Raw genomic sequence first — 15,549 nt, forward strand, 5'->3', positions numbered from 1 at the left:
TACTAGTGTTCCACAGTCCTCACTGCTCCCTGTTCTTCAGACATAATTTACCTTACACTTTTACCACACCAGTCTGGCTGCTCTTAGGTGTGCAAACTCTGCTACAAATTTTGTCAAAATAAGTGTATGTATGGCTGCTTAGATTGCTGTTGCTCATTTTAGGTTATAAGTTCTTATTTTCTTATAATAGAATGTTATGGGAAAATTAGCAATTATTAATTATTAGTTGATAATATTCAAGTATGCAAACTTGGATCCTCTTCCCTGCCCTGATCTTTTCTTTACTTGCTGGCAAAACCTACAGCGGTTAGCATACTTGGTGAATTGTTATAGGTTAGATTTTATTTTACTTTTGCTTCCCCTGCTCCAAATTTGTACCTTGTATATATTTAGGGTCACAAATGCACAAGAAGCTGTTTGGAATAAAACTGCTTCAGGTCTCTTGTGTTAATTGTGTGCCCCGGGGATCGTGATAAAGAGAGACTTGATGTTCAAGTAGAGCAGGAGAGTACCTTAGAGATTGCCAGGCTCTGCACCTTTATTTTGCAGAGGGAAATACTGAGTCCCAGGTAGGGGAGGGAGTTACTTAGTACTCAGTTTGAGGATGGAAGCCCAGTAGTCTCTGTGAGCTCATGGCTTCTCTGGCTCAGCATTCACATGTTTGTAAGAGACATTCATCTAAAGTTAATTAAATCTTTCAGATTGAATACTTAGACTGAGTTGCAAAAATTGCATTTAAAAAAATGGGGGTACTGATGTGTTCTTATAGAACTAAAAATGTGTAGACTAGGTTTGTTTTCCCCAAAGATTTAAGAGTCAAGTCACAGAAACCAGATGATTAAAAAATGTAAAGATTAATTTGATTATTATAGAATTCCAAGTATTTAATCACATTTTGAGATAATTGTTTAGTTATGGGTAAATGCTTTTTTGCTTCCATTTTCTTTTCTTTATTTTATTGAATATGAATTATTTTATTGTTCCCAAGAGGATATTACTTTAAATGAATTAAAATGTTATATCATATTTTCTTTTATAACAGGAAATTTAATTATATTGCATTTAATTCACGTAAGTGTTCCTCTAAAGACTAAATTTAAAGTATTTTGACTTACTGAAAACAAAATTTCTCTTTTTCTTCTTCATTTTCTTTTTCTTTCCCTTTCCTCCTCTTCTTCCTTCCCCCTCTTTCTCCTAAATTCTTCAGCATTGTCTCCTGCTCTTAGCTTTACCAAGTTTAGAGGCATATTAGAGCGGGAAGAGGCCAGGAGATCTTATCCAGGTTCCAGATCTGTGGTTCTTAAATTCAGAGTTCTATGTTCATGAGCATTTCTCTGGGAAGAGGGCCTATAGACTTCATCAAGTTCCCACAGTTTGAGTATCACTAATGAGAGAACAACGCCCATGAAATCGAAATAAAGCATCCAGGGTCTCATAACTAACGATGCAGTGGCAGAGCTAAGAGTGGAACTAGGTCTTTTGATTTCCAGGACAAGGCCTTTTCTGTTATACTAGGAAAGTAGCCTAAAAGATGGGACATCCATTTAACTCAGCATCTCCAGATGTATTTCTAATGTAGAATACTGAACTAAGCATGGTCAGTGGAAAAGAGCATTGAAAAATAAAACTGTTATGTATATCAAGGGAGTATCTGTATACATTAGACTTTTGGTATGGGATTAACTTATGGGCTAACCCTATTATGGGATCCAAGATGAGTTAACTGCACAATAAGGAAGGGAAAATAAATTTACCAAGATTAATGGTTTGAACTAACTCAGAGTGACACTTAAAACTCTACCTATTGCCAATATCTGTTTCAGAAAGGGAGCCAGCTTGCCTGAGTTTAAAATTCCTCAGCTCAAGCTTACCTTTCTGGATCTTGGTACATTGCACCAACTTATGAAATGTGGGCTATGCAAGTTATCCTAATGGCTCAAGATCACCCTTTTGAATAATTAGTGCAACAGTCATCAAGGTGTTGGAATCTGAAGCATGTCTAGTACCCCACACATTTTCTTAAACCACCTTTGACCTTTGGTCACATACCTGAACAAATAGTGTACTTACTTTTGTTACCAAGAGCTCTTTGAAATCCAAATGAAGGTATGCCACTTGAGTTCTGAAAATAATAGCAATAACGTTAATAATAAAATGTGTATCTAAATTGTGTCAATTGTAATAGAGTAATTTTTGTTCAGTTATGTCTTGTGAAATCTATATGCCAGAATGACTAAGAAATTAGAAATGATTTGCTAATAAAATCATAATGAAAACATCTTATGAAGCAACCCAATCCAAAATACTCTTGAAATGTCAAGTGTTCTAATTGCTTTCATATGAAATGTCACGTACACTGAGTATGTCTGATATCATACATACCTGAAAACAAGGAAAAACGGAGGAATCTCTCTGACCCTTGGGTGCTTGTGTGCTCTCTCTCTCTCTCTCATCAAGATGGGTTATGAGTGTTGGGGATATGGGATGATGGGGGTGAGGGAAAGGATAGTGAGAACTTCCAAATAAGCAAGGTATTTCTCCTCCCTAATTTATTATAGATGAAGGAAACAGCCTCTTTAGTAGAACCCTGAATTTCTTGAAATTGTTTGAGGATTGATTCTGCTTCAGCCTTTTCCCTTATTCTAGAAAGCATATCAGAAAGGAGAATTGCAACGTCCCCAAGAACTGACCACGAAGCCTTAGGAGCATTGGCCACCCCTGCCAAGAGCACTTGCTGGAAAGCCTGCACACCCCACCCCACTGTGTAAGCAAAGCCGGAGACAGTGTTTCTCATAGAACTTGCACTCCCTCCCCTGCATGTTCGTCACTGAAGCCTCACCCTGTCCAGACACAGGAGCTCTCCTGTGCACTCATGACCTCGGAGGAATTTCTTAACGTCAGTTTCCACATGTCACTTTAGATGTTTGGTCAGGTAGTAGTGATTTCTAGATTTATTGAACACATTAATGTATATTGTCTTTTCAGACACAAATATCAACTCCTTCCCAAATACTCTGATCATGCTTAGCTTATTGACTGTTAACCATGTTAATATTTCTCTCTGAGCAGGAGTGTTGTCTTCAATATGCAAGGAGTCTCTCTCTCTCTCTCTCTCTCTTATGGTGATAAAGGTGATGGTTTAATATTTTTTTGAACTCTGATATAATAGAGATGAATCATACCTAGGCAGTTAAATTATGCTTGTCATAATGGAGGCTGTAATTGTTTGGATTCTGTTTTATTAGCAGTATTTAAAGATCTACAGCAATTCAGATTGCTCAGGTGGCCAAACAACGTGACATCTTTTCCCAAAATGAATGAATGAATAAATGAATGCAAGGACAGAAGGGTGGTGGAAGACAAAGTTTCAGTGATGGAGGCGCTGTTACCGCCTGCTGCTTGAGAGTAAGGCGGGCAAACTTAGGGCCCAGAGCAGAGCCAGAGTGCTCTTAAGCCTAGGACATGACCACACACCCTGAGTGAAGGACTCGTGAGATCTTAGGTGGGTTGCAGGGAGAATGTGGAGGTGAGATCTGCTCAGGTTGAACAAATTTGTCTTTTCCTGCTCATGCAGACCTCAGGGTTATCTGAACCTCCATTTCCATGTTTTGGGTGAGTTTTGACCCTGATGGGCTCCTCAGATCACCCGTTCCTTTGGCAATCAGAAGGGCAGCTGATGCAGCTGCACTCCTTTGCTGAATTTGCCATTGTTCTCTGGGCTTTAAAAGGGAGGCAGTGATTTTTGGCAAGATTAAGGGCTCAGCAGCAATCAAAAGCATCTCTTTTAACTGTCTGGATTTTAGCAACATATACGAGCCTCTGGCTATAGTGGAAACCATGTGGCATCATGCTCTGGAGCACACGGAATTTGGTGACAGCTTACTATCCCCATGGGGAGGAGTGTGGGGATGAGTTTTTATTATACCAAAACCATGATTTAGCCTATAGGAAAGGCCATCTGCCAGCCTCCACTTCCCAGGTGGGGGGAGGGAGCAGGGTGGTACACAGTAGACAAGCTTAAGTGGTTATATTTCCTTGGCCTATAAACTTAGGATCTGAGTTCAAAAGCCAGATATCACCCTGTGAACTTACCAGCACATGCATGGCCCCTGTGGTCTGTGCAAAAATTGAAGCACCTGATGGCAGAACTTCTTGGACTGACTTCCAGAGATTTTTTTGGCAGGAGCTTCTGTGATTGATTTACTGAGATTTTTCACATCACTGACATCAAAATTAGATGGAAACTAATCTTAAACATTCTGGCATCAATGGTGTGTATATGTCTATGTAAAGCATGGAATCATGATATTGAAAGGAAGAGAGCCCTATAGCCTTTCTGGAGAATGTTTTTGGGAAGGCCTATAAATAATTAAAGAAACTTCTGATTTATTTCTTCCTAAAATAAGCATAAAGATCCAGTATGATATGACTGTTCACACTACCACACACAACTAGACAACCCAATGACAGGATCTCAGAGGCACTGGCAATAGTTATCGGGCAGATGGGCTTGGACTAATAAGAACTCAAGCCTTAGATGTTTTTCCAAAGCATACTGCCTGGAAAAAAAGTCGAGACATTGCACATCTCTTCACCCTTTGTCCTCCCTCTAGGAAAACATAGGTCCTATGTAACTTGAAAATGATCAATTATACCGGCCCCTCCTTTGAGGCTGGTGGTGTACTTTCTTTTTCTCAGTACCTCTCTTACCAACTTACTATATCTAGGCACAAACTCAAAATCTCAATTATCTGAGTGTGATGTGTGTGTGTGTGTGTGTGTGTGTGTGTGAGAGAGAGAGAGAGAGAGAGAGAGAGAGAGAGAGAGAGCATGCACACATGCATGTCTTGTTTTAAAAAAAATTTATTTTTATTGAGGTAACATTGGTTTATAATACTACATATGATATAGAGGAATAGGATCACATGCTTCATGCATCTGAAATTTTTTGGAGGTTGCAACAATTTGAAAAAACTCTGAGAATGTCCAGACTAGAAATACTGAAAAATTAAGGAAAATTTAGGTATGTCATAAATATATATAGATAATAGTCTATCATTTACTACCATAGAATATACACAAATCTGTTATGAAAGGTTAAAATCGATCAAAACTTATACAAATAAACTCTTACTTGGTGTCATTTGCAGTCAGGAGAAGTATATTGCTTATAATAAACATTATTGGTAAGGTTTTGGGTAAACAGTTTATTAACACTTAAGTTTTGGGGGAGTCAAAAGTTATACTTAGATTTTTGTCTGCCAGAATCAGTGCCCTGAACCCCAGTGTAATCCAAGGATCAGCAGTACTTTCTCTTAAAGTCAGTTTCCAAGAAGCTTGATGACCTAAGTCAGAATTTACTGTATGTTCTGGAAGATGTAGTCTAATGAGCAAAGCACTGTTCAGGAGCAGAGACAGGAAGTCCTGGGCAGCAGTGCATGCTGGGAATTCCAGTCTCACATACTCCATTGGTTCAAGGAAGAAGAGGTGTGAGCAGAAACCTTTGTGCAAATCAGAGCTCATTAGATGAAAAGTCTTACAAAACTGAGGACTGGCCTGGGGGGCTGGCATATCGCACTGTCTGTGATGAGCAATGAGATGCATCATTGAGAACAATGAGCTGGAGAGATGCTTCACTCCAGGAAGAGAAAACAACATGGGGCATGTGAGAAAATTATACAGAACAAAGGAAAAGATATATTATCAGCACAACTCAGAGGACAAGTGTACCTTTAAAAGCCATGTCTGACAGAATCCAGAAGAAAATTTCATGAAACGTTTGACATTCTTAAAATAGTTCAAGAAGACTTGACCTCTGTGAGTCAGGAAAGCCACAAGGAAAAAAAAAGCTGAAACAGAACATAGCTGAAAAAAAGATAAAAAGGGAGTTAGGGGAGCTGAAAGAAGATTATTTATAGCTAGGATGCGGTTGGAGAGTTAACGCAGCAAAAGCAGAAGTGAGGTGAAAAAAAAGAAAATTTCCTACATCTTTAAGGAGAATGTATAATATGAAATTAATAATGATCTGGATTTTAAAATCTAAATTATATTAACCAAATGGCTTCAAAAAAACTGGAAGTGGATAGAAGAGGGAAGTTACTTAGTTGCTTAGCTCAAAAGGGGCAACTGAAAAAAAATACAATATTCTGATAGGGAAATATAGTATAAAGAATTTAGTTCCAGAGGTTTTAATTATTTGGTGGAATTAAACTAGAGATTATCAACCAAAACCAACCATGTAAGTACAAAACAATGAAAAAAGAGGAGTGCAGATAGTAAAAGACACAACATTAAATTAGCATCAAGAAAGCTTACATTTATAAAAATAAGAACAACTGATCATTTATAATAATGTATATAAATGAGATGAAATATTCTTATTAAAAGTTCAGTAGAGTCTAATACTGAGTCAAATAGCATGCTGATGAAAAGAGATAAATCTAAAAAAAGTAAAGCAAATGTTTAAAAGCAAAAGGATAAGTGTAAGTATATCATGATAATGAAAAAGAAGGGCAGGATTAATATAAGTATGCTAATGAAGAATTCAAGAAATAAATGAAATTATGTGACATTTCCTATTGATAAATTAGAGAAATAGTTGTTCAACTATATAACTCTTTTGAACTCTTAGAAATAAATATTACTTCAAAATATACAGAGCACCTCCTTGGTGATGCAAGAGATTAAGTCTCAGCACTATGAAGCAATTCACAGCCACTGCAGCATGAGTTCGCTCCCCGGCCAGGGAGCTGACCCGCATGGTGCAGCAGACCTCTCCTGTCTCACCTGCTGCTCCACTCAGTCAATCTGCCTGTTCTGCTCCCCACTCTGTCTCTAGTGAATCCTCTCATCCTCCATACCTCTGGCCTGCACCCCAGCTCTTGTAGGCATAAATAAATAAAATCTTTTAAAAAAATAAAGTATACAGAGCAAATACTGTTGAAATTACAAAGAGAATCTGAACAGTTATAAAGTTTCCTTTTACATATATGTAAAATTTGCTTTGTGAAAAAAAAAAGAATATATACACCCCTTCTTTTTTTTTGAAATATTAAAAGTATCTAAAAAAGATCTTAGAGAAAAGTAAATACATTTTCCAAAAACAATAAATTAATACAACTGAAACTCCAACCGCTAATAGAATGCATAAAAATACTTTTTCCTAAATAACTCTCGAGTTCAAGTGCAAATAAAAACGGCAAGGAAAGATAGAGTAATTAAGCATCGTCCCAGTGTCTCATATCCCTAGCATATTCCACCCAGGAAATCATGGAACCACAGTCTTAAAATGACTTAAAGACAATTTCTTATAGGACAGGGCTTTTTGAAATCTCTAAATATATCTTCTAAATATACTATGACACAGTTTGTCACCCCCCATTAAGAAAATTGCTTCTTTAATGCAAAAAAAGAGACAAAACTCAATCTCTAAAACAAAAGCAAAAAGCAAAACAATGAAGCAAAACAAATCATGCAATCAAACAAAAACCAAGCCTCCAAAAAACAATGAAACAACACCCCGCCACCACCAACGTGATATCCTAGTGCTCCAATGCCCATCATTAGCACAAGAACTTTGTCAAACACACCTTCTCTCCATGTTTCCAGTTTGGTCCCACCATTCCCTGATTGGTTTACTTAGTTGCAATACCTGTCTGGGCCCTTACATCTGCATTTCAATTTTTGATAAAGGTTATGAGTTTAGTAAGAAATTCTTCTCTTCTCTGGATTCAAAAAGATTACACAGGAGTTTGCAGTCAGAGTCTGCTGAGGGAAGGGCTGGGACAATATCCCACAAGGGTATTAGTCTTTCCTTCTTTGCAAAGACAGTGATGGAACTTTGCCAAAATTCTAACAAACAGGGACTATCAATCTTGATTGAGAAATGAGTTAACTACATCTTTCTAAAGCCAAAATAGAGAAATGGAAAGAGGATTAAGCAATGATTGATAATAGTTGTCGATTTATTAGAATGGTTTTAATAAAATGTTCTACAGACAATGGTGTTCTGAGTTTTCTAAAATTATTTTCTAGGTATATTGAGTCCCTAAATATAGTTACATACATTCATTTTGATTTGCCTTGTGGAAATGGAACTGAGGTACTTACTAAGGCTAAGGCAGGGAATTGTCCACCCCAGGGAAGTTTAAGATCAATAATAAAACTGACTAAAAGCCAACGAGCTTTTTATTGGCATCAGCACCAGTAATTCTAAACGTAAATGATGAAATACTCCTTTCCAAGATATACCACTCCATCATTTATTTTATTTTATTTATTTTTTTAAAGATTTATTTATGCAGACAAGAGCTGGGGTACAGGCTAGAGATGCGGGGAGTGAGAGGATTCACCAGAGACAGAGTGGGGAACAGAAGAGACAGACTGATGAAATACACTGCTGAGGGGAGCAGCGAGCGAGACAAAAGAGGTCTGCTGCGCTATGTGGGTTGCTCCCTGGCTGGCTGGGGATTGAACTCGTGCTGCAGTGGCTGTGGATTGCTTCATAGGTTGAGTCTTAACCCCTTGCGCCACCAGGGAGGCCCTCCATCATTTATTTTAAATACAGTGTTTGTATCTATTTAAAATAGGAATTTTTATTTATTTAAAGTTGTGCTTCAAAGTTGTGTCAACTTTTGAAATATAGTGTCAATGCTTCATTTGCAATAAAATTTATATTTGGTGAAAAATATATATGATATGCCTATAGAATAATAGGTTGGATTTCTAAAGGATTAGCCCAAGATTTACTTTGCTAAATCACAGGGGTAAGCAGCCTTTCTCTTAAGACCATTGATCTACCATCGCCATTAGCTTAGTCAAGGGGCTCAGTTTAAGACAGAAAAACTAGCGAAAAATAGAATTCTTGGTATACACCAGTATTTCAAACCTACATTTAAAAACTGACACATTTAAAAATCGCCTTATTTTTCCTTTTTCTTTATTGAGGTAACATTGGTTTATAACTCTGTACATGATTTACGGGAAGGTTCCCTCCTCCTCAGATGTGTGTTACCACATCACCCCTACCCCCAGAGTCCTTTACCCTGGACCATTGAACTCCCTCATCCCTTTGTTACCATCCCTTCCTTCTTTCCCACCTAGTAGCCTCAGTTCTGCATTCATAATTCCAGGGATTATTTTAGTTTAGTTTGTTACTTCATTTGTTCCCCGCCCAGCCCCTCCGCCCCTCTATATTCGTTATATGAGTGAAATCATCTAGTATTTGTCTTTCTTCTTCTGGTTTATTTCACTTAGCATCCATGTTGTTACAAAAGGCTAGAGTTTTTTTTTTTTTATAGCTCAGTAGTATTCCATTGTGGGTATAAACCACATCTTAAGCCACTGCTCTGTCGATAGACTGGGGACTGTGTGGTTCTCTCCACAGCCCAGCTGTTGTAAATAGTGCTGAATGAACATAGGAGTTTAGCATATGTTTCCTCAGAGTAGTGGTTCTGTATTCTTCGGGTAGATATCTAGGAATGGAATTGCAGGGTTATATGATATATCTGTTTTTAGTATGTGAGGAATCTCCATACTGTTTTACATAGGGGCTGGACCATTCTACATCTCACCAACAGTGTACGAGTGATCTTTACTGTTACCAACAATTGTTGTTTCTGGTTTTTTGGTGTAGGCTATTCTTACTGGTGTAAGGTAGTATCTCACTGTAGTTTTGATTTGCATTTCCCTGAAGATAAGTGATGTTAAACATTTTTTCATGTGCCTATTGGACATCTGTGTGTCTTTGGAGAAGTCTCTGTTTAACTCATCTATTTTTTCTTTTTGGTGAGTTGTAGGAGTTCTTTGTAGATCGTTGATATTATTCCCTGGACAGATGTATGGTGTGCAAATATTGTCTCCCATTCAGTAGGGCATTTTTTTTTTTTAGATTTGTTTTTATTTATTTATGCATATAAGAGCTGGGGTATAGACCAGAGGTGGGGGATTCACCAGAGACAGAGTGGGGAGCAGAACAGGCAGATCTACTGAAATACACTGCTGAGGGGAGCAGCAGGTGAGACAGGAGAGGTCTGCTGCGCTGTGTGTGGTAGCTTCCTGGCTGGGGATTGAACTCAGGCCACAGTGGCTGGTGATAGCTTGATAGCGCTGAGACTTTAACCCTTGCCCCACCAAGGAGGTCCCGTGTCTTTTTTGTTTTAATGATTGTTTCTTTTGCTGTGCAAAAGCTTTTGGCTTGATGTAATCCCATTCGTTTTCCTTGCTGTTGGAGTTGAGTTCCCAAAGTCATCCCTGAAACCAATGTCATGAGGTATTTTGTGTGTTTACTGCTATGCATTTATGGTTTCTAGCCTTAAATCAAATCCTTAATTCATTTTGAGTTTTTTTTTATATCTGTAAAACACTATTTTGAGGGGCCTCCCTGGTGATGCAGGTGGTTGAGCGCTGCACTGTGAAGCTGTCCACAGCCTCTGCAGTGCGGGTTCAATTCCAGCCAGCCGGGGAGAAACCCATGTGGCAGACCTCTTCTGTGTGGCCTGCTGCTCCCCTCAACAGTGTATTTCGTCCATCTGCCTGTTCTGTTCCCCACTATGTCTCTGGTGAATCCTCTCACCCTCCTGCACATCTGGCCGGTTCCCCGGTTCCCACTATTTTGAAACATCATACTAATTTGTTTTTTTAATTGCCACATTTATCTAATAATTAGCAGAACTGACATTGTGCCACATTTACGCTAATAGTAAATATTTGTTGCATTTTTTTCCTCAAGTGGTATATATTTGTAGTTTATCATCTGTATGCCCTTAATCTACTTTAAATTAGACCTCAAACCAACTCATAAACACCGTATCAGACTAGGATTTTTGTCCTATCAAGGTAAGCAAATGTCATCTTTCTTAAAAAAAAAAAAGATTCATTTATTTATACATACAAGAGCTGGAGTGCAGACCAGAGGTTCAGGGGAGTGAGAGGATTCACCAGAGACAGATTGGGGAGCAGAACAGGTGGACCCACTGAAATACACTGCTGAGGGGAATAGTAGTGTAACAGGGTGGTCCCCAGGAAAGGGGGAGGTTCCCTGCCCCACCCAAGGGAGGGTGGAGCTGAGCAGGAAGAGAAGCTGCAGAAGAGACTGAGGAAGGAAGGAAGCAGGATGGAGCCAGGAGACCTGGAGGAGGCGCATGGAGCCTAGAGACACGTGAAGAAACTGCGCTTGTCTTGTGGTCGTGGACTGAGTGACACAGATGTGGGTGAGACCCGTGGGGAGGTGACCATGGTAGCTTTTATCTTGATGTTGATTTTGCTCTTTTCCTTCCGGGCTTGTCTGGTTGTTTCTGACCCTTTTCTGTGGGTCCCCACTGGAAGATGCTTTAGACTTGTGGCAGGCTTTGGGGCCTTGCTCTGGGCCAATCCCATTTGGATAGAGTTTTACCCACGAGGGGATGGGTAGCTTTGGGTGCTTGATTTAGAAACTAGATTCTTTGCCTTTCCTGTATTGTTTCCAAATTGTATTAAAGTTCCTTCCCATTAAAGTCTCGTATGTTTTGTGTTGATGCGGCGGATGGCAGAACCCTACATAGAATAGGCAGGTTTGCGGGGTTTGGGCTGCCCCTCTCCCTGCCCTATAACAGTAGGAGACACAGGAGAGGTCTGCTGCACTATATGTGGGTCAGCTTCCTGGCTGGGGATCGAACTTGTGCTGCAGTGGCTGCAGATAGTCTCACAGTGCTGAGACTTAACCCCTTGTGCCGCCAGGGAGGTCCTGTCACATTTTTTTAATACAATATTTGCCCTGTGTTACATTTGTGCTCTCTCTTTCGTGATAAGAATGGAAACTACAATCTTGTTCACTCTTTGGTGTCTTGTTGTTTTCAAGGCAGATTAACATAGTCATTTAGTCTGGAAGTACAAGTAATTTGCCCATGTTAAGCAATTCACTTTTTGAAAAGATAAAGTAGGCATATTTTAACAAAATCTGTGAAGATTTTCATTATATACCCCATTTTCTTCATTTTGAGCTAAGGGCTCCAATGATATCTAACTTGTCAAGAAATTATTCAAATTTCAGCACAGAATCATCTATCCTCTCCTAGGTGAGTGCCTGCCTGTTTTGTGGACAGTGGTGTCTACATGATGGGGTGTGGTGACAAGAAGGGTACTCCTGTCACAAGGAGACAGGGAGAAGTTTTAATTTAGGCTGAAGATGTTATACCTGCTGCTGTAAAAGCAGAAGCATTTCATTCCTTTGTAGATCATTCAGTACAGATCATTCAGGCCTGGACTGTCACATTGGGCAGTGACTGGGATCTAGGGTAAAACAGAAACCAGGTTGGAGCACTCGAGAGACTTACCTGTGGCATAATTCATGCCAGTGTTGCGAGGAGTGAAATTGTTGCTGCCCAGACTTAGAGGCCCAGCCTCACTCTAGGACTAAAGGAAAGGGTATGTATGTGTGTGTGTATTGGGGGGCTCTGGTTGAGGGGGGTGCTGTGCTCTTCCTTGATGCCTATTGGGTTTATCACGCTTGTCACAGGTAAGGAGTTTTGTTATCTGAGTTCAGTTGCTAATGCATAACCTATATAGATTGTTCAAAAGGGCTTTGGAAATCTTCAAAGAGAGGGCTGTGAGAAGGACACAACTGAGAAAGGAGATAGGTGGGGCCACACTCTTCTACAAACTTTCCTTATCTTTTGAGGAAGTGGGAAAAAAGGCATATAAAAGCAGCCATTGTAGAGCTTGCAGAGGACTGACTTTGACAAGTTTTGGAAGGACCACAAAGGACTGTCATTGGGGTATAGAAATTACTAATTCTCAGAAGGAGAAATAGGTCTAAGGATTTTTAAATAACACTTTAGGTGATCATTAGGAATATGACTTGGTATATCTAATCTCTTCTTGCAGACATAGTCAAATTCACAACAGAATTTCTTTGGCCATCTCTCCTTTCTTAATGTACATGTCAGAGACCTTGAAAAATTGGTTCCCTTGTGTTATCACACAGTCAAACACTCAGGCAAATGATACAACAGGGTTATATTAAAGCTATTTAACAACTGGCAATACAGGCACCAACCAGTCAGAATGGAACCCCAATGAATCAGCAGATGTGTGCAACTGGCACTGCTGTGTCAGAGCGTGCCAGCTGAGCGCCAGTCCTAGGGTAGCGAGACACAGGCTGACCTTGTAAACTTCAGAATGTCTTTCAGCTGATCCTTCCCAACAGGAATAAAGTTGGTTCTTTCTCTGTCTTTCTCTCTGTCTATCTCTGTCTGTCTCTCTTTCTCTGTCTCTATCTCTCTCATCAGCCACAGATTAGGGATTAGGCATGCCAAGCCAACTGGCTATACAGGGAACTAAAAAATCATTACTGGGGGCCTTCCCAGTGGTGCAGTGGTTGAACGCTGGGCTGCGAGGCTGCCCACAGCCTTTGCAGCGATGGTTCGATCCCCGGCCACGGGGCGAGGGTCCCACATGGCGCACAGCGGACCTCTCCTGCTGTGCCCACTGTTCCCCTCAGCGGTGTCCTCTGTCTGTCTGCCTGTTCTGCTCCCTGCTTTGGCTCTGGTGAGTTCTCTCACCCTTCCACACTTCTGGCTATACCCAGTGCTTGTATAAAGAAATCAATAAATCTTAAAAACAAAACAAAACAAAACAAAACAAAAAAACCCCAAACCATTACTGGAATCAAAGGGAAATAATTATACCCCTTAACTCAGGACTCCTTACATAACTAAAGTCCACATTCATGCTTCTTATTGAAATAAACAGTACACTTAACATGGAAGTGTAAGGCACTGAACTGCTTCTATTAAGTATTTCTGTATGGGGCAAGATATAAGGTGCAAATGCAGATTGCACCAGCTCTGCGACCTGCCTGCTGATGATGCCTAAAGTCTAGATCAACTTCATCTGAGAAATTGGAAGTACACGTATCATGATGTATTGCTCGGTTACCAGTCTTGGTAACAATAGCCACAGAAGTCAGAAACTTCCCATGGTTTGTCACCAGTCCACTGAGGTGTTACCTGTGGGTACATGTGTGCTGCGGGATATTATTCCTCTCAGCACTTAGGAAGGCAGGGAAGGCCTGAGAAGCAGCAGCTCCCAAGCAACCTTGTCTGGGTTCTTTGGGGGCAGTCCAACTTGAGCAAGCTGCTCTGAGGTCCCATGGGTAGCAAGTAGGAAGAGAACACTGAGCACTTAAGGCTCCAGGTTGCCATGCTGAGTGGAGTCAGGGTGCTCTACTACCCCGAGTCTTTGTGGCTGGTGGAAGAGTTTACTGCTGCTGCCTGTTGTGGGCAAGGACCCAGGGAGCTCTGGGAGAATTTGTGCTTTTTGTGCCCAGGGATACTTAAGAGGTCGGGGAGGTCGTATAGGGTTCCTTGTGGGCTTATCTCCAGCAGTGGGCTAATTTATGTATTCTTTTTCTATTCATGCTCTAACACATTACCACAAAGTTAGTGGCTTAAAGTAACACAGATTTATTATCTTACAGTTCTAGAAATCAGAAGTCTGAGATGGGTTCCACTGGGCCAATATCAAGATGTGGCATTCCTTCTGTAGGCTGTAGGGGAGAATCTGCTTCCTAAGCTTCTCTGGCATCCAGAGGCCGTCTGCATTCTTTTTTTTTTTTATGAATTATTTTATTTTATGTAATTCTTACATCATTTTTCATTTTTGCATAATGTATGCATTTTAATTTTGGTTATATTCCCCATACAATTCCCATCCCCTTTTTCTGACACTAATCCCTCTTCTTCTCCCCCCGCTCCCCACTGTAGTGTGTCTCTGGTCTATAGTTGCTTGTCGATTTCGATTTTTACTTTATTGCAATCAGTCTTTTTCCTGGTCCCTTATTTAGGTTTTCTAAGTTCCTGCTATGAGTGAGACCATCTGGCATTTTTCTTTTTCTTTCTGACTTATTTTGCTGAGCATGATCCCTTCCAGCTCCATCCATGTTGCTGCAAATTGCATGAGTTTATGTTTTTTGATTGCTGAGTAATATTCCGTTGTGTATATGTACCACGTCTTCTTATCCAGTCATCTATTTTTGGGCATTTGGGTTGTTTTCATAGCTTAGCTATTGTAAATAGTGCTGCTATAAACATAAGGGTGCAGGTGCCCTTGTAAATTGATGTTTCTGTGTCCTTTGGGTAAATACCTATGAGTGGAATTGCTGGATCATATGGAAGCTCCATCTTTAGCAGGCTGAGGAATCTCCACACAGCTTTCCGTAGTGGTTGAACCATTTTGCACTCCCACCAGCAGTGCAGGAGAGTTCCTTTTTCTCCACATCCTTGCCAACATTTGTAATTGCTAGTTTTTTTTAATATGTGCCATTATCTCTGGTGTTAGATGGTATCTCATTGTAGTTTTTTTTTTTTTTTTTTTTTAAACTTTTTTTTTTTTTTTTAATAGAGACATGTTTATTTATTTATTTGTCTGTTTTGTTTTTGTTTATACAAGCACTGGGTACAGTCAGAAGCGCAGGAGGGTGAGAGAATTCACCAGAGCCAGAGCGGGGAGCAGAGCAGGCAGAAGGACCCAAGTACGCTGCTGAGGGGAGCAGCGGGCGGCAGGAGAGGTCTG

Source organism: Talpa occidentalis, unplaced genomic scaffold (genome assembly GCF_014898055.3).
Source record: "Talpa occidentalis isolate TD23 unplaced genomic scaffold, MPIMG_talOcc4v2.1 talOcc4.6, whole genome shotgun sequence".
NCBI lineage: Eukaryota > Metazoa > Chordata > Mammalia > Eulipotyphla > Talpidae > Talpa > Talpa occidentalis.